We start from the raw sequence: 19,983 nt of genomic DNA, 5'->3' as shown, positions 1-19,983 counted from the left end.
TGTTTTTAATTAGTTGAGTTTTGGTATAACCAATATTGTGAGGCGGTACTAGTTGAACCTTCTTTGGATCCATTATAATAACATGATTGAACTTAAACTATTAACTGACGATATAAATAAACTTTTTTTTTCTTAAAAAATGAGTGAAATCTTGTAATGTACCTAAGTTATGGTGATTATTATTTACGCACATAAACTATGCAAGACTTAACTTAGGGTAAAGTATAAAATGATGTCTTGGGAAGTGATTAAAAATTTATTTTAAGAATAAGTAACAAGTAAAAATTAAGAGAGATTGTATTTAAATTCCTCTTGATCCAAAAATTATGAAATATTATTATTTTGTAGAAGTATTATTTAATCATAAAATTGATATCTATTAATTTGAAGAGTTTTTGGGGATGAGAGCGAAAAATATTCATCAATTTAAGGTCATGATTAATATTTTCTCTATTTCTAATATTTGTTAATTGTTGAATTGACATACCTATTAAGAAAACAATAATTGATATAGTGAATTATCATTTTATCTATTAATTAAAAAGTGGATATCTATTAATTTTTTCAATTGTGGATTGTTTATTATTTGAAAGATGTATTTGCATATTTCTAAGTTTTTAATGGATTTTACTGGCAAATCAAAATGTTGAACCACAATATTTGTCATTTTATAAAATTTATATGCATAAATTATCACATTTTACCTTTGATAGAGTAGTTAATTTAATTTTAAATATGTATTCATCATTTATTGACTTAAGAAAACATTAAATAAAAATAAAAGCGTAAAACTACGTTATATTTCTTAATGCATTTATATAAACTTAAAAAAATGACGTATAAAAGAAATGAAGTAACATGGTAGATTATTTGAGTGATCAAAATGGTACACTTTCAAATATCTAAAGTTTAGATGAATTTGTGAATTTCATCAATGAAAACAAATGTTTATTGAAAAGTATTACTTTTTGTGCTTTAAATATTTTTATTAATATAATAAATAAGCTGACTTTAAAAAAATTAATTGAATAACCTTGATGAAAACTTTTTTATTCTATATGAGAATTAAGTGAGATAGAGGGAGGAGGCTGTTATTGAATAAAAAAATAAGATCATTGACTATGAATTTTCTTTTTCTTTTATTGGCATTATGTGGTATTTTAATCGTAAAATTCAGAATTTTTTAGAATTCAACTCGAATTTTAATTTTTCACTCAAAATAATTCAAAAATAACTCCAACGAAAACACATAAGAATTGTACTATAAAAGAAAGCCTTTTAATTTAAAATATAAATTGGGATCCTCTTTATTGCAAACATTATATAATAGAGTCCGAAACTGAATGGGTATAAAAATTTCACAAAAATTCCAAAACGGTATATAAAATTTTATATTAACCAAAACGGTAAAATCGCTGCCCCTGCAGCGACTTACAAAGTAAAATCGCTGCTAAGGCAACGATTTTGCGAAATTCTTTAAATTTTCTATTTTTTTTATATAAGTCGCTGCTGGGGCAGCGACTTATACTTAACTATTTTATATTATGGACACAGTTTGCATGTGATCCTCTTATATATACATAACATTTTAAAAAAGAATATAAAAAAAATCTTCGTAGCGATTTAATATATAAAAAAAATTATAATATTTTTTAAAAATTTATGTATATAACTTATAAGAAAATATACATTATTCTTAAAAAATTAAAAATAAGTAAATTAATAAATATATTTTCTTTCTAAAAAAAGATATTATATTGAATTTAAATTTAAATAATATTTGAATTCAAATAATTAATTTTTTTAAATAAAAAATTAAAGAAAAAAAATTATTGAATTTTTTTTAAAAACAAAATGATATATATATATATATATATATATATATATACACACACACACAAGAGGATCACATGCAAACTGTGTCCATAATAACTTGGATCATGCAAAATAGTTAAGTATAAGTCGCTGACCTAGCAGCGACTTATATATATAAAAAAAGGGCAGCGATTTATATAATTTTTTTTTATATATCGCTGCACTGGCAGTGATTTAAAAAAAATAAATAGAAAATTTTGAATTTCGCATAATCGCTGCTGAGGCAGCGATTTTACTTTGTAAGTCGCTGCAGAGGCAGCGATTTTACCGTTTTGGTTAATATAAAATTTTATATACCGTTTTAAAATTTTTGTAAAATTTTTATACCCATTCAGTTTCGGACTCTTATATAATAACTCACCAAATGTTGCCCCTCAACTAACAAAATGAATTCATTAAACACTTAAGATCAGTAATGCAATTTTTTAAAATTACATATTAACTTATTCTTAAATGAAATAAACATGTAATTAGTCATTCATAAACATACACAATCTCCATTAGCACAAGTTGGTATCCCTCTATCACATTTAATAAATTCACTACAATCTTCTCTACTCTGACATGTATATGTGCATGCTTCCATCATTCCTTCTGAAAATCACAAAATTCATAATATATAGTTAGTAGCGGCAAATGAACGAGTCAGATCAAATATGTATATTGAAAATAAGTTAAGTAAAAATAGATAAAATATTTAATTTGTTAGAAGAGACCTTCTTGATTGGTGTTGAATTGTGCTAAACAGACACAAGATCCACCAACACAAGTTCCAAGTGCACTTTTACATTTCAAGTCACGACAATCCTGACTAGTTCGACAATCGCACATTCGTCCTGTCACAATATCTAAACATAATAAAATTTATTAAAGAAAAATTGTTTCAGAAAAACTATCGAAACAATTAAGTAAAACAATACGAAATAGTAATAAAAAAGAAAAAAACAACCATACATGTTATCATAGAAAATATAGACTCATAGACATATACTAACCTTGTGAAATAATCAAGAATGAGACTACCAAAAGCAAAGTCACTAAAGTCTTGGCCATATTGTATAAAATAATTAATTTTTACTTTAAGATTATTGATGTTTACCCCATAATATATATAATAAAATAGTTAGTTTATTAAAAGGTAATTTTCTTTTCTATATATACAAGCTAGATTTATGGAGTTTCTTTTGTAATCAAATCTTGAAATTAAAGTTGGCTTTGGAGAAATTGTTTGGTTTGTGGGAAGTAATTAGTCAAATAAATATCACTTTCTTAATGAAGATATTTTACTTCCAAATTTCGTATAATGCAATATTTTTATTAAAAAAAAGGATTTTTACATAATTTCTCATGGTGTAAGAATCAGTAATATTTACTACCACAATATTAAATAGTAATAATTGCATAAATTTTATTTCATCCTTACAAAGCAATAATTATTTAAGATATCACCCTTTTTAAATTAAAGCTCGTTTTGTTTCATAAAATAATCTTTTTTTTGTTGAATTGTACGTATTTATCTTAATTTATCTTGTTACTTGTATTATTGCTTGTATTGAAATTTTATTTTAACTTGTTAATTATTTTTTAGCACATTCATTAAATTTTTATGTCAATTTATTACATACTTAAAGATGTTATTTTTAAAAATCTTTTACTTGGTACTTAGTTTGAAAATAAATGCAACAACTTCGTATGATGATATAATCTTTTGGTGATATACTATTTTAAAATTCTAAAATCACCTAAAAATGTTAATTTAAGTGATTTTTTTTTGTTTTGTGCAAAGATAATGCAATTAAATAAATTAAATTAAATTATTCACCTACTATTTTTCCTTCTATAGGAGAAAGTTACTCCCAATTACAAAAGTTTTCATTAAAAATCTTGAAATTAAATTTGGCTAAAGAAATCTTTGGTTTATGGAAAGTAATAAGTCTATTAAGTACACTTTTTGTATAGAAATTTGCTCAATCTTTTTTAATAACAAATCTCGTATAATGCAACGGCTAAAAATTGAGATCTTTACATGATTAATTATGGGGTAAGAATTCATTTTTTTTTAATTTTTCATTTGACGATTGATATCCACAGTGAAACTCAATTAATTTGAATTTATACCGCAATAAGATCATTTTGCTAGAAGTGCTATTTACGGATTTTTTTCATATTCAAGTCTCAAATTGAGACTCTAATTAAAGGAGAAGCGACCGCATCTACTGTATCACATTATTTAATGTTCTTGATATAATAATCACTTACATCGAATACCATCATTTTGAATATTCGATATTTTTCAATGATGCACGATAAATTAATGTGAGTTTAAAATTATTTTCTTGGTTTTATATTATTTGAGCTTGTTGACCTGATTAAACTAATCTTATTAACAATGATGAAAACTCTAAAAAAAAAGAAAGTCTCAATTTAGTATTTAGCACAATACTTAAAGATAATAATATTTCATAGGAAAGTAGATATTTTGATTAAATTATGTAAGTGAATACAAATAATTTTTTTGTAACATTTTTAATGTTCACCACATTTGCATACCCCTCCAACACAAATTGGAAATCCAATCGTACATTTCTTTTAATTGATACATTCTGACGAACCATTACATGTATGAATCTTATCACCTGTCACTGCATTTATAAAATAATTATAAAACACGTTAGCATCTTAAAAGAACATAATTTCGAGAGGATTATAGTTAAGGCTGGGCAACGGAACGGGATGTATTGGTATCGGTTCTGTTCGTCCTGGTTCATCCCGGTTCGGTTGCCTACGGGACGGAAAGAGGATATTCCGATTCGGGATACGGAACGGAAAAGAATCGATGTTTAGTACCAGCATACTGGTAGCGGTATATCTCGGTTTATTTCGGTTCCTGTCCGATTCCGATTAATTAATATTTATAAATTAATTTATATTATATATTTATAAATTATAATTTATATTTTATATTAAATAATAAATACTACCCAAGTAACTCAATTACCCCCTATTAGTATTGCATTCGAGACTTAGTTGAAACAGAACCTTCCTAGAAGGTGGTTGCGTAAACTATGCACTCTACTAGTAGTTGTAAATTGAAATTGTAATTTATAATACAAATTTAAATAAATTTGAATTGATACTATTTAATTTGTGTAATTTTTCTATCCTTATTTTTATTTAATTTTTTAAAATTACAAATTTAATTTATTTATATAGATATTACTTATAAACCATAACATATTAATAAATAATAAGTAATAACTTATAAACTTCAAAAGATTTAAATCTAATTAGACTTAACTTGAAAACTCAATAAGTAAAATTTTTTATAAAAAAATATCTTTAAAATAACTTAAGTAAAAAAATTACATTATAAATTTAAAAAACTATTAATTTAAACCTATAAAAATAAAAAATAAAAATCATATTTTCGTAATTCAAAAAAATCATTTTTTGAAACAACTATATGGGTCATCCCGTTCCATCCTGGTTCGCTCCGGTTCCACCCAGGTGGAATGGGACAGAACCGAATATCTGTCCCGATAATTTCGGTCCGGTTCGTTCCGGTACCGATCAACGAACCGGTCAACTCATTCCGTTCCGGTCCAATACCGATTCGTTTCGATCCGGTGATCCCGTTCCGATCTATCGCCTCCCGATGTCTAAGTTTATATCTACACATTATATTAAGTGTGACCCCTAATGATATAATTTGTGTAAAAAGAGAGGTAAATACCTTCAGGATGACATCTGCATATGCCTCGTACACACATTGGACGCCCAGCATGGCATACCATTGGAAGACAATCTGATACATTATTACATGTACTCACACATAGCACAACATCTGAAAAATTATAAAACTAGTTAGCATCTTAAACACATAATTCTAAGAGGATTCAGTTATAAATAAAATTGTTGTGACAAAACCTTGTGAAATGACCAAGAAGGTAGCTACCAGAAACACAGTCAATAACAAAGTCTTGGCCATGTTATGTGAATAAAATAATTTTTTGAGTTTAGAATATGATTCTGACCACCACTTATATATATAGTACATAGTCCATGATGACCAAATATTTGTCTATGGAAAGTTGACCAAAGAAAAAATGTCTATTGTATAATAAATAACAAACCTTGACAATTTTTTTGGTTTTTTTCTAAGTTAGTCAATATAGAAATTTACATTAATTATGAGTGTCAACTATGCAGTTTGGGTTAAATAAATTCGGTTAAAATGAGCGCAACTAAATCTAAAGTACAATCTAAATCTAAAATACATTTCTGTGTTATATAAGTGAACAAAAAATATTTTTGTATTATCTTTAAAGTTGCAAGATTCATTATTTTGTCTATGTTTTTAAGAAATTCACGCCACCAACAAAAAATGTATCACGTCGAATGAATATATGTACATATGTTTAAGCAAGTCAAGTTGGTCGATTTTTTTAATTTTTAAAAATTGAGGGTTTAAATCATATTCAGATCAAATGTATTCAAATGCTAATTTTTTGTGAAAAATATGGTCAATTACATTTCCAACTTCAAAAATTTCAAATAAAGTAATTACTTATTATTTAATTTTCACAACATAACGCCTACATATAATTTCACTTAATTTTTAGTATTTATGTATATTGTATAAAATGTGAATCACATTGTGTGTGTATATATATATAGTATATACGTACTACATATGTATTTTTTATTAAAGAAACTCTAAATAATTGCACGTAATATTTTTAAAATGTTTTTTTTTTACATAATCTTTCTAACTACTGTATAAATATTTTACTTATGTATTGTTGCAAGTCAATTTACTTCATGATGCAAAAACATATAAACTAACAACACAAACTTTAAAATATGAGAATAAAATATTCATTTTCTATCTGTTATCCTTATTCTTTTAGGTAGCTTTGATCTATTCGTCGTGGCTAAGACATGATCAAATTAAAAATAAATATTCTTTTAGTGATTTAATCAACTTCTTTAAAAAATAGACTAAGGGATGATTCTGGTTATTTTTGAATAGTATAAAAATATTTTTTGTTCACTTAAATAATACAAGGATGTACATTAAATTTGAATCATAATTAAGGAATGATTTTCGTCAAAGACTCTCTAATGCACATCATTTTTAAGGTCATTTTACTAGGTGTGACAAATCGATGATTACTAAAATAGGTTGGATCAAGATGGACTGTATCAATAAATGAGTCATCCCTAATTTTGCCTAAAATATACTTAGTTACGGTGGATTGAGTTAATATAGACTAAACGATGAATCATAGCCCAACCTGGCCTATACTTAGTTATATTATTCTTTTGAAATAAATTAACGACGAACTGTAGAGTTAGCTTTCCTAAATTTTATTCTTTGTTTACAATTTTACACAAATGCATCATTTTTTTAACGATAAGGTTATATACGCATCAAACCACGAACAATATATTCATCTAAGTTACAAAATTATAGGATATATCTATTCATTTTTTCCCTTTATAATAATCATGATAAATTAATTAGACGGAAAAAAATAACTCTAAGATCTAAAATAGTAAAAGAAACAAAAATCTCATATCATGATGCAACCAACTAATTATTTTATTGCAAATTTTTCATCATGTAAACAAGACGAAATGAGACATTTTCAATATAACTTTATAGAAATTTTTTCAAGGTTAATACTTGCCACTTGAACCACTATCTTCATGATCAACAGAGTGGGTGTTGAGTGAACGGCATATACATATTAACTCAATACAAATACATTTTGGGTACGCATTTCCATAACTCGGACAATCTGCTGATGTGTGACATCTTGTTATGCCTATCGCCACATCTAAAAAATTACAAAATAATCGTTAGCATTTTACAATACGTATCAACAAAGTAAAAAATTACAAAATAAATTGATCTGAAGGGAAAATAAAAAGAGAAAACAAAATAGACTAACCAAAAGAAACAATCATCAAAGCAATAACAAAAAGTGTCATAATCGAAGTTTTGCTCATCTTTATATAAAATATAAAATCTTTTAAGAATTTCAGAGTGTTTCTTAGTTCTTATTATACACAACCTTATATAGTATTTAGCATTGAGAACTTGCAAAAGAAAATAGTTATTACAATAGTCTTATTTTTGACTTCAGTGACTGTTTTTTTATACATTTCTAAATTTGGTTAATGGGTCAACAAAATTCTTTGTACTATGTGGAAAGGTTAGTCAAAGAACTATTAAAATTCTAATTACTAACCATAAAAGGAAGTAAAAATGTTTTTAAAGTATGTGATATACATTTAATTTGTTCTCCCTTAATATACGGGTAATAATTAAAATAATTTGGTTAAATTATAGTGAGTTTTCTATCTCACCCAAATAAATAAATGGAAAAATTAGCAAATTAGTCAAATAACTTAATTTAATTAATAAAAATCTTCATACTTTATAAATATTAGTCAAAATGTCATTAATTTTGAAAGGATTGTGTATTCTAATTTAATTCCTATTTTATTTCATTTTAATTACAAACTTTTCAATTAATCCTCATTCATATATATTTAAAAAAATGAAATATTTTCTCTCTCTCTCATTTTTTCATCTTCCAATTCTTTTCCATTTCAAAATCTGTCTCTCTCTTCTTCTTCTTTTCCAGAAAAATATATTTATAAAGATATTCACACAATCCCTTTTATCAAAATATAAGTCTTTATCCGTTTTTCAATATTTGCTTTATGGTTTTATTTTTGTATAAATCGTTCAAAATTGTTGTTTGTAGTTGAAATCACTTTTTCGATTTGATAAACTCTAGATCACTCTCCAATGGCAGAATCTAAGATAATTATTAGAGGTATTCAACTTAATCAACAATGTTCTATTTTTCGAATATAACAATTGAAACTTAGAACACAAATGACGATAATTTTGTATTTTAATTTGTTTATTTTGTATTTCAATATCACTTTGTATGCAAATAAGTTATATTTTTTTTTTAATTTTGTATTCATCATAATGGTATACCAACAAAGTCACATTTGTATTTAAACTGAAGTAAGTATTTATTGTGCTCATTTTGTATTTCAATCTTAATTTTCAATGACAAAAAGTTTGTAATTTTTTTTCATTATGTTTTCATCATAATTGTATACCAACAATTTTTATATTTTATGTGTTAACTTTACAATTCAAATTAAAATTGAATATCAAATTGTGGTGAGTATTTTACTATGATCATTTTGTATTTAATTCACACATTGTATTCAGAAAAGTTTGTATTTTTTGTGTTCATCATAATGATATACCAACAAAGTCAATTTTGTATTCCAACTGACGTGAGTATTTTTTGTGCTCATTTCGTATTTTAGTCTCAATTTCAATGACAAAAAGTTTGTATTTTTTTTTATTATGTTTTCATCATAATTGTATATCAACAAATTTTGTATTTTGTGTGCTCACTTTACCATTTAAATTAGAATTGATATTTTACTTGCATAGTGAAACTAAAATTGAATCTTAGTGATCAAAATTGTATTACATAACTGCAAAAAAAATAATTTCTTTAATTTGTATCACAAAAAAATTACGAATTGTATTCCAATATAATAAAGTCATTACATATGAATATGATTAAAGAAAGATACGTGATTCTAGAAAAAGAATAGCATACATAATGAAAATACTACAATCTGTTGAAATTGATACAATATTCTAAAAAATAAAAAAATTTAAAACGCGATTTAATCGAATTCATTTCAACATAAATTGAGTATTATCAATGAAAATTTAAAAATCGATACTAGAAATTTGATGAACAGGTGGGGTGAGCTTTTTGTGTTTATTTTTTTTGAATTTGTGTTTACTTTTGAATTTTTGTAACTGATGAGACTTCTAAGCAATTGTTCCTATTTTAAAAAGTTTTCTCCCCTAAATTTCTCCTTTTTGTTCGTTAATAATTATATTCTTTAAATAAAATTTAAACAAGATACATAATAAACTAAATATTTGACATTTTTACTAAATATTAAAAGTGTTGAGAATTGATGCTTTTAAATGTGACAATATTAACATTTTGAAAAATTTCCATCTTAGGCCCATTACTTAAAAACCCATATATGATTTGTTTAGCCCACAAGTAGAAGATGGTAAAATGAAGTTAGGGTAGAGTATTGGTTTGTTTTGTTTGATTTTGAGGTTTATTGGTTATTAATTTGTAGATATGCTAAATATTTTATAACATAGTATAAGAAATAAATTACTTCATATCCCTAATCTTTCATAAATTACAAAAAAATCTCTTTTTAGTGTCTTTTTGATACATAATATTGTAGGCGACTACATTAGTTAATAAGCTGTTGTTATCAGTTTAATGCGTTAAATAAGAAATTAAAAACAAAAATTATAACTATCTCTCACAAATCACGCGTACGTTTCTTCCTTCAACCAATCAGTCGTTTATAAAACTCTAGCTGAATTAGAAATTTCAAATTATAAAGCCTTCTCCCTTTTCATCGAAAAGTTTAGAACGCAGTTTGTGAAGGTTCGTAATGAATATTTTGATCTTGTTAAGGCATTCTAGATTATGAGAATGTGATGTTAGATACAAGCGATACAGAAGTGATGGAATAGTAGTTGGGAAAAATATTTCATTCGTGAATCTTATTTCAGCAATTGCAGCTGAATTGGATATTGATGAATTAAAAAAATATTGATATTAGATACGTTGTAGTAAGTAATTCGTCTCCATTGTGTATTCGAAATGAAAAGGGTTTGAAATTGTACATATAAATTAAGAAATATGAGGTGAGATTCGATATATGTATCCCTTATGCATCGATACATAAGATAAAAGTGATGAAGAGATACAAAACTTCGATGTAACAACAAGTGCAATTGTGTAATGAAGGTGAAAAAACGACGCAAAGACTCCAATCATTGTTGAATAAAAAATTGGTGATTTCTATACATACCAGAAAATGGAGGTGGAAAATTACATATCAGATACAAGTATTTCTGTTATGAAAGTGAAGCAATTGTACAATCATAAGACAAGTCTAAAGGCTGTAAAGGCAAAATACAAAATAAAGCATAACTTCAATTTTGTAAAGTTAAAAAAGATAATAACAAAATGTATGTGATAGAAATATCTGATATTGTTCTTCATTTTTTTTATAATTTATTTGTTAATAAATTTATCATGATACACAGATAACATGTGTTACGTGCAGTCGTAGGCTAAGTATCATGTTCGTTTTAAGTTACTTTTGGTTATTAATGTATTAATTAAGAATAGTAGATGAAAATGTTTAATATGTGTATTGTATTCGGTGTATACAATAAAGTATCATGTTCATTTTGAGATACTTCTATTTATTAAAGTATCAATTAAGATTGGTATGTGAAATAAGGTTAATAAGTGGTTTTGAATTAGTTATCATTTTTATATGAACATGATTGAATGTATCCTCATTAAACCACGTTATATATCAATATGTGTACACAATACTATTTAACTAAAAATATTTGTAATAATGTGTCTTCAATTAAATTTTGGCGAAATGATCTGATGAACCCCTATACTTGTATGCATTTGTATTATGAACTCTTCTATTTAACCATTTGTCAATTGGACCCTTCAACTCATTAAAACACAATATTTCAAACCATTGTGACCATTGATCATGCTTATGTGACATTAAAATGAATGAGTTGGCGAGAGAGTGTAAAACACACGCCCAAAAGCAAGTGAAGAACATATTTAATTTTAATAAAAACAAAATAATATTTTTTTAAAAAAAGTTTCTTCTTCCCCTCACCTCATCTTCTTTATTCATCCCCCATCCCCACCCTTATCACCGCTCAAACCTTCCTTATCAGCCAACATGCTACTTCAAACCCCCTTTTCAGCCGTCCCTCTCCCCATATCTGCTCTATCCCCCTTTTTTAGCCATTCCCAACTCCATATCCACACCAACCCTTCTTTCGGGTTTCAACCATCCACCACTCCATCTTTGTTTCAACTCCTCTTTTCAGTCACCCTCACCCCATTAGTAGATTCAGATTTTTTTTTTATAAAAAAAATCATTTTAGTTTCACCAAATACCACCATTAAAGAGTAAAATTTCAACTACAAAAGCCTTACAAAGTAAGAAAAATAAAAGAAAACAAAGAAAGATTAATTTAGATCTAATTTAAAATTCAAGATTTTCTTTTCAAGACTCATTCTCAATGTCACTTTTTTTTTTGTAGAAGACAATTTTAAATGGAAGAAACGTCTCTTTTTGTATGAAGACAAGCTTAATGGAACAAAAAGAGGTCATGATCGGAAAACATCCCTTTTGGCGGAGGAACAGGGTGGAGACGACATTGATGGAGGAGAAAGATGAAATTTATGATCGGAATTTCATATTGCCGGCGGGATATACAAAAGAATATATATTTTGTCCGTAAGAAAATAGAAGAAAAGAAAACGGATAAGGGCAGGTGGTGATTTTTATTTTTTGAGTGAAGGGTAGAGGGTGGGGAGGAAGAAGAGGGTAGGGAGGATAAGATGAAGTGGAAATATGCAAAATGAGTATAGAGAGAGAAAAAGAATTCTACCTTTATAAAAAATAATATTTATTTTAAATATTTAATTTCTGATGTGTCATTAAAAAATAATAATAATACTGACGTATTATTAAAAAAAGACGTGGAATTTCATGTGTAAATTTAGTGTAATACACGCACACATAAATTATGAGAAAGGGATTTCAAATATTGTATTTTATTTAGTTTAGGGTCCAGATGACAAAGGAGTAATTAGAAAGGTTCAAAATACGAAAATTGATTTGTCACGACCCAAATTGGGCCGTGACTGGCACCCACATTTATCCTCCAATGTGAGCGAACCAACCAATCTAAACCCCATCATTTCAAACATAATGAACTAAATACATTGCGGAAGACTTAAAAACTCATTCACAAAATAAATCAAATAACTTCTAAAACTCAAACATTTATTATTATCCCCAAAATCTGGAAGTCATCATCACAAGAACATCTATCCTCAAATTACTAATCTAAGAGTATCTAAGAAGCTAAAATACATAAAAAGCTAGTCCATGCCGGAACTTCAAGGCATCAAGACATGAAGAGGAAGATCCAGTCCAAGCTAGAAGCATTAGCTCACCCTGAAATCCGGTGTAATGAAGACTGGCTAGAGTTGCGGTTGAGTTGAAGACGACGGCACGTTTGCTGCACTCCACAAATAACAAGGAAAGAAACATACAAGTAGGGGTCAGTACAAAACACGGGTACTGAGTAGATATCATCGGCCAACTGAAAATAGAAAACAATATGCATCAAATAATATCATAAATCAACTACAATACTCAATCTGTAGCAACAACATGTACAAGAATCTTTGATAAATAACGTCAAGTACACTCATGAGGATTCAAGCCTCCATATCATACTCATATGGGAATTAGGCTCATTAGATTGAGTATATTAACATCTTTCAAGATTCATCACCTTTATTCTTGTGTCGGTACGTGACACTCCGCTCCCTTACTACTATGTGTCGGAACGTGACACTCCGATCCCCTAGTTCTACGTGTCGGTTCGTGACACCCGATCCCCTAATTCTACGTGTCGGTTTGTGACACCCGATCCCCTAATTCTACGTGTCGGTTTGTGACACCCGATCCCCTAATTCTACGTGTCAGTTCGTGACACCCGATACCCTAATTCTACGTGTCGGTTCGTGACACCCGATCCCGTAATTCTACGTGTCGGTTCGTGACACCCGATCCCCTAATTCTACGTGTCGGTTCGTGACACCCGATCCCCTAATTCTCATTCTATTAATTCATCAAGCCTTCTCTTATACCAAGGCATCACCATCTCATTACTTTAGTTCATCAAGCCTTCTCTTATACCAAGGCATCATCATCTCATTACTTTAGTTCATCAAGCCTTTTCTTATACCAAGGCATCATTAATAACAAGAGATTTTCAAGATTTGGGATTCAATAGCTTCATCATGCTTATTTCATCACAATTATATAATCACATTCATGCAAGCATACAATTAAGCATATAGAAGACTTTACAATACAACCCAACACATATCATTCGCTATTAAGAGTTAACTACGAATAGTATAAAAATCATAACCTACTTCCACCGAAGATTAGTGATCAAGCAAGCAATTTCCCCAAGCTTTGTTCTTCCTTTTCTCTCTTTCTCGTTCGATCCTCTCTCTCTCTCTTTGTTCTTTCTACTTTTCTTATTCACACCCTCTTTCTTTTACCCTAATTAGCATATAATTAAGGACAAAAGATGGCAATAATAACCCACTAATTAACTTAAGGTTACCTCTTTTAACCCCCAAGTAATTAGACTTATTAAAATTAACCCACTAACTTTATAATTAAAGCAGGAATATTCCAAAACTCCCCTTAAAATAATTATAGAAATCCGACCCAGTCTGGGATTACGCAGCCTGTGACGGCCCGTCGCGCCTGCGACGGTCTGTCCTGTTGCTCCGTCACAGACTTCAGAGACTCAATTTCTCTGAAGAGTCTGTGACGGTCCGTCCTGCCATTCCGTTACGAAGTTCAGAGAGTCGATTTCAGTACCCAATTTTCAAAATTCTAAGTATTTTGGAACGAGATACCCTCGACGGTCCATCATGCCCATGAGGGTCCGTCGTGGGTTCCGTCATCTCAGTCTGTTTTTCCAAAAATAAAATCTGCTGCTCAAAACGACTAAACAGGTCGTTACAATAGATACCAATTTACCCATCGTTCGTCCCCGAACGATCACAAGAAGGAAAACAAGGGCGAGAAGGAGTACCTGAATCTGTAAACAGGTGTGGGTATCTTTCTCGCATATCAGCCTCTTTCTCCCAAGTGGCTTCTTCGACGGGTCGATTCTTCCATTGAACTTTGATGGATGCAATCTCCCTTGACCTCAGCTTGCGAACTTCTCTGTCTAAAATGGCAACAGGTTCCTCCTCATAAGACAAATTCTTATCAAGCAAAACGGAATCCCAACGGATGATGTAGTTTCCATCCCCATGGTATCTTTTCAACAAAGACACATGGAATACCAGATGCACTCCTGACAGTCCTGGGGGCTAGGCTAATTCATAAGCTACCTCCCACACGCGCTTCAGAACTTCAAATGGACCAATATACCTTGGGCTTAGCTTACCTCGCTTACCAAACCGCATCACCCCTTTCATGGGTGACACCTTCAGCAAGACTTGCTCACCCTCCATAAACTCCATGTCTCTAACCTTTCGATCCGCATATTCTTTCTGCCTGCTTTGAGCCGCTAAAAGCTTTTCTTGAATAGATTTCACTTTCTCCAATGAATCCCTCAAAAGGTCAGTACCCCAAGGTCTAACCTCAAATGCATCAAGCCAACCAATGGGAGACCTACATCTCCTCCCATACAATGCTTCGAATGGAGCCATATCAATACTTGAGTGATAGCTATTATTGTATGAAAACTCCGCTAAGGGTAAGAAGTTATCCCAATGACCACCAAATTCTATCACACATGCGCGAAGCATATCCTCCAACACTTGAATCGTTCTCTCAGACTGACAATCGGTCTGAGGATGGAACGCAGTACTAAGGTCCAACCTAGTACCCAATTCCGCATGCAATGTTTTCCAAAACTTAGAAGTAAACTGCGTACCTCAATCTGATATGATGGAGAGTGGAACCCCATGCAACCGAACAATTTCTGAGACATAGATTTTGGCTAACTTCTCTGCATTGTAAGTCACCTTGACCGGAATGAAATGAGCAGACTTAGTTAACCTATCAACAATCACCCAAATAGAGTCATACTTACCCAATGTCTTTGGAAGACCAACCACGAAGTCCATTGCAATTCTCTCCCACTTCTATTCAGGAATGGGCATTCTCTGAAGTGTTTCTCCGGGCCTCTGGTGTTCATACTTTACTTGCTGGCAGTTTGGACATTTGGCAATAAAATTAAAAATATCACGCTTCATTCTACTCCACCAAAAGTGTTGCTTTAGGTCACGATACATCTTGGTTGCACTAGGATGTATAGAATACCTTGAACTATGAGCCTCTGTCAGAATAGTGTTGATCAAATCATCAACGCGGGGTACACATACCCTTCCCTTGATTCTCAAAACACCTTCCTCATCGATTTGTGCTTCCTTAGCCTCTCCTCGTAACACCATATCCCGAATTCGGTTTAGTTTCTCATCATCAAACTGTTTTCCCTTAATCTGGTCAAGAAAAGAAGATCTCGCCTCCACACAAGCCAACAATCCTCCCTTCTCATTTACTTCTAACCTCATGAAGTCGTTAGCCAGAGTCTGAACCTCTCTAGCCAATGGACGTCTAGAAACTTGCAAGTGAGCTAGACTTCCCATGCTCCCTGCCTTTCTACTTAAGGCGTCTGCCACAACATTAGCCTTTCCCGGATGATACAAGATAGTGATATCGTAGTCCTTCAGTAGTTCCATCCATCTCCTTTGTCTCAAATTCAAATCTTTTTGAGTAAAGACATACTGTAGGCTACGATGATCCGTGTATACTTCACACTTAACTCCATATAGATAGTGTCTCCATTGCTTTAAGGCAAACACTACCGCAGCCAATTCCAAATCATGGGTCGGATAATTGCGTTCATGCACCTTTAATTGCCTTGAAGCATAAGAAATTACATTCTTCTCTTGCATTAGCACTGCACCAAACCCGAATAGGATGCATCACAATAGACAATGAAATTCTTACCTTCCACTAGCAGGGTAAGGATTGGTGCAGTAGTCAACAAAGTCTTGAGCTTTTGAAAGCTTTCTTCACATTCATCCGACCATACAAATGGAACATTTTGCTTAGTCAAGTTCGTCAATTGGGAAGCAATGGAAGAGAACCCCTTGACAAATCGACGGTAGTAGCTAGCTAAACCAACAAAGCTTCTTATTTCTGACACATTAGTAGGTCTTACCCAATTCTTCACTGTCTCAACCTTAGAAGGATCTACCATCACCCCATCCTTCGAAACCACATGCCCCAAGAAGGACACTGCATCTAGCCAAAACTCACACTTGGAGAATTTGGCATAAAGCTTTTTCTCCCTCAACATTTTCAATACAATTCTCAAGTGCTCCTCATGTTCCTTCTTGCTCTTTGAGTATACCAATATATCATCAATAAATACGATCACAAATAGATCCAGATATGTCTTAAAAATCCCGTTTATCAAGCTCATGAAAGCAGCAGGGGCATTCGTAAGACCAAAAGACATCACTACAAATTCGTAATGCCCATACCTGGTCCGAAAAGCAGTCTTTGGCACATCCGTTGCCCGTATCTTAAATTGGTGATAACCGGATCTCAAGTCAATCTTAGAGAAGACACAAGCACCTTGTAACTGATCGAACAAGTCATCAATGCGAGGAATGGGATACTTGTTCTTAATAGTTACCTTGTTCAACTGCCTGTAGTCTATGCACATCCTAAAACTCCCATCCTTTTTCTTCACACATAATACCGAAGCACCCCATGGAGATGCACTTGGTCTAATAAAGTCTTTGCTTAGCAACTCTTGAAGTTGGGCCTTTAACTCTCTTAACTCCGCGATAGCCATTCTATAAGGGGGTATATAAATGGGGCGAGTACCCGGTTCAAGATCAATGCAGAAGTCAATATCTCTATTCGGTGGCATACCCGGAAGGTCTGCGGGAAACACATCTAAAAACTCATGAACTATCGAGACCGAATCAATTGGAGGTACTTGGGTAGTATCATCCCTGAGATGTGCCAAAAACGCTAAACAACCCTTACTAACCATTTTCTTAGCACGAAGAAATGAGATGATACGCACCGGATTGGAAGTGTAGTCACCCTCCCACACTAACGGATCTGTCCCAGGCTTGGCTAACGTCACAGTTTTAGCATTACAATCCAAGATCGCAAAATTCGGAGAAAGCCAAGTCATGCCCAGAATTACATCAAAATCAACCATTTCTAAGATAACCAAGTCTACATGAGTATTGCTCCCCATAAAAGTTACCAAACAAGACCTATATACTTTTTCAACTACCACAGACTCACTCACCGGAGTAGACACATGAATAGGTATGTCAAGCAATTCACAATGTAAATTAAGACCATTAGCAAATGCGGAAGATACATATGAAAATGTAGAGCCAGGGTCAAATAATACAGAAGCCATACAATCACAAACCAAAAGATTACCTGTGATAACAGCATCTGATGTCTCCGCTTCCGACCGCCCAGGGAAAGCGTAACAATGGGCCCTATCACCTGCTTGCCCGTTACCCCTACCATGTTGTGCTGCAGTAGTTCCCATTTGTCCGTCACCCCGGCCATTTTGATGACCACCATTACCTCGGCCACCACGTCCTCCAGAATAACGGCCTCTACCATGAACATCTCTACCTCTAGCTATTGGGGGTCTATAACTCTGTTTTGGACAATTCCTCCTAATATGTCCAGTCTCCCCACATCCATAACACTCTCTGGAATCAAGCATAGGTCTCTCAGAGAAGTGTTGACCGGTCTGAGGTGGACCCCCAACTACAGTCTGTAGTGAAGACTGAATTGGTTGGACTGAGTAACCTCCTGAACCTTGTCCTCTAGTGTAAGAGCCATTAAACTCACCCCCCTTTCGAACCCTTTTTGATGTCGATGCCATGGTGAAGTCATCTGGCTTCACTCCTTCCACCTCTATCACGAAGTCTACCACCTCTTGAAAGGATTTTGCCGTAGCCGCTACCTGTAAGGCTGAAATCCGTAGTTCTGACCTCAACCCCTTCACAAAACGGCAAATTCGCTCTTGTGGACTGAAACAAAGTTGGGTGGCATACCGGGATAATGCACGGAACTTAGCCTCATATGCAGTAACCGACATCCTACCTTGCTCTAGGCTCAAAAACTCATCTCTTTTCCTATCCCTCAAAGTCCGGGGAATATACTTCTCCATAAACAAGCTAGAGAATGATGCCCAAGTCATAGGTGGTGCCTCTGTTGGTTGACACTCAACATGTGACCGCCACCACATTTTGGCGTTCCCTTGAAACTGATAAGTCACAAACTCAACACCAAACCGTTCTACTATACCCATCTTGTGTAGTAGCTCATGACAGTCAACCAGAAAATCATAGGCATCCTCAGATTCAGCACCCTTGAAGACTGGAGGTTTCAATTTCAAGAACTTACTGAAAAGTTCATGTTGATCATTTGTCATTATAGGCCCTATAGTCAGACGAGGAAACGTGCCTATTTCCAATGGAACATCTATGGGGGGAGCCGCAGTAGCCGCATGTTGTACCTCCGGAGCCTGAGGTGCTGGTGTAGAAAACACTGGAGGTGTTTGACCTTGATCAGATAACCCACTAAGATAAGCAAGAACATGATTGATCATCTCTGGGGTAGGTTAGGGAGGCAATCCCTCATTCTGTACTTGTTCAATTTCCCCTTCCTCACCCTCTCTTACTACTTCTTCAGTCGGTGGAGGAGTCACTGCCCCAATATCAGATGGGCTAGGTGCTCGTCCTCTTCCTCTAGAGGACGTCCTCCCACGACCTCTACCACGGCCTCTTGCCGCTACTCTTCCTCGAGCTACAGCCCCAGTGGCTGGCTCAGACGCTTCTTGTCTTGTCGATGTTGGTGTTGGCGCGGTTGTTGCTCTTGTTCTAACCATTTGCGAAATAGAGTGAAGATGGTCAGATACCAATTTGTATCACCTAGATACCAATTGGACCCAAGTAATAGCACGAAAGAAAGAAAGAATGGAATTTTTTTTCCTAAAGTCTTATAGACTCTCAAAGAAAAGTAAAGGCGTCCCCCTACCGTTCCTTAAAACTCTACTAGACTCGTTCTAGTGTGATGAGACCAACGAACCTAATGCTCTGATACCATGTTTGTCACGATCCAAATCGGGCCGTGTCTGGCACCCACATTTATCCTCCTATGTGAGCGAACCAACCAATCTAAACCCCATCATTTCAAACATAATGAACTAAATACATTGCGGAAGACTTAAAAACTCATTCACAAAATAAATCAAATAACTTCTAAAACTCAAACATTTATTATTATCCCCAA

The 19,983-nt window shown here is 32.2% G+C and overlaps 3 long non-coding RNA genes across 3 annotated transcripts; all 3 read right to left on the bottom strand.

Annotated features, from left to right (window-relative positions):
* Nucleotides 1–2,235: 2,235 nt before the first annotated feature.
* LOC138348383 (uncharacterized) lies at nt 2,236–2,968 on the bottom strand. Its single transcript, XR_011220986.1, has 3 exons — nt 2,871–2,968; nt 2,592–2,723; nt 2,236–2,469 (listed from the first exon to the last, which is right to left on the bottom strand). It is a non-coding gene; the product is annotated as an uncharacterized lncRNA (long non-coding RNA).
* Nucleotides 2,969–4,359: 1,391 nt separating this feature from the next.
* LOC138348382 (uncharacterized) lies at nt 4,360–5,887 on the bottom strand. The gene is made up of 3 exons (XR_011220985.1): nt 5,803–5,887; nt 5,609–5,719; nt 4,360–4,517 (listed from the first exon to the last, which is right to left on the bottom strand). It is a non-coding gene; the product is annotated as an uncharacterized lncRNA (long non-coding RNA).
* Nucleotides 5,888–7,456: 1,569 nt separating this feature from the next.
* Nucleotides 7,457–7,924, bottom strand: LOC104647310 (uncharacterized). The gene is made up of 2 exons (XR_741367.4): nt 7,833–7,924; nt 7,457–7,718 (listed from the first exon to the last, which is right to left on the bottom strand). It is a non-coding gene; the product is annotated as an uncharacterized lncRNA (long non-coding RNA).
* Between the last annotated feature and the right edge of the window lie 12,059 nt (nt 7,925–19,983).

The sequence above is a fragment of the Solanum lycopersicum genome, chromosome 5 (genome assembly GCF_036512215.1).
Source record: "Solanum lycopersicum chromosome 5, SLM_r2.1".
Classification (NCBI taxonomy): domain Eukaryota; kingdom Viridiplantae; phylum Streptophyta; class Magnoliopsida; order Solanales; family Solanaceae; genus Solanum; species Solanum lycopersicum.
This window is presented reverse-complemented; position numbering and strand designations above follow the sequence as displayed.